This window comes from Dipodomys ordii, unplaced genomic scaffold (assembly GCF_000151885.1).
Source record: "Dipodomys ordii isolate 6190 unplaced genomic scaffold, Dord_2.0 Scaffold54, whole genome shotgun sequence".
NCBI classification, from domain to species: Eukaryota; Metazoa; Chordata; class Mammalia; order Rodentia; family Heteromyidae; genus Dipodomys; species Dipodomys ordii.
Window position 1 is genome coordinate 3,103,663 of NW_012267270.1, and position 415 is coordinate 3,104,077.

Below are 415 nucleotides of genomic sequence, written 5' to 3' on the forward strand. Positions count from 1 at the left end.
CCCAAGTGCAGAAGGAGGAACTGAGCTGAGGGCAAAGGGCGGTGGGGCTGGGAAGGTGGAGAGAGGCCTGGGTCCTGAGTGGGGTGGGGAGGGCCGGGAGGGCCCAGGAAGGAGGCGGGGCGGCCGCCGTGACGCGGCGGGGAGGGACCCAGGGGCGCCGGCGGGCAGACCGGGAAAAAGGTCGGGGCCATGGGCCGGCGCTGCGCCTTGCGAGGGTCGGGCCTCTGCTGGAATCCGAGGCCGGGGCTGGGGGTGCTGGGCCCCGACCCTCGGGCCGGGTGAGGGGCGCCTGCCCTAGGCTAGAGGTGAGCGGGGACGTCGGCTGGGAACGGGGAGCAGGGGGAAGTGGGGGCGGCGGGGCCTCGCGCCCGCTCGCTGGGGCGACGCGAGGTGCAAGGGCGTCTGCAAAGGCGCT

The 415-nt window shown here is 75.4% G+C and overlaps 1 protein-coding gene across 1 annotated transcript in view; it reads left to right on the forward strand.

Moving 5' to 3' along the window:
- The first annotated feature begins 153 nt into the window (after positions 1–153).
- The window catches only part of Pitpnm1 (phosphatidylinositol transfer protein, membrane-associated 1), a 13,274-nt gene continuing 13,012 nt past the window's right edge, over positions 154–415 (forward strand). Inside the window, exon 1 of the mRNA XM_013021130.1 lies at positions 154–305. The gene's annotated coding sequence lies outside the window, so the exon portion shown is untranslated. The remainder of the gene's footprint in view (positions 306–415) is intronic.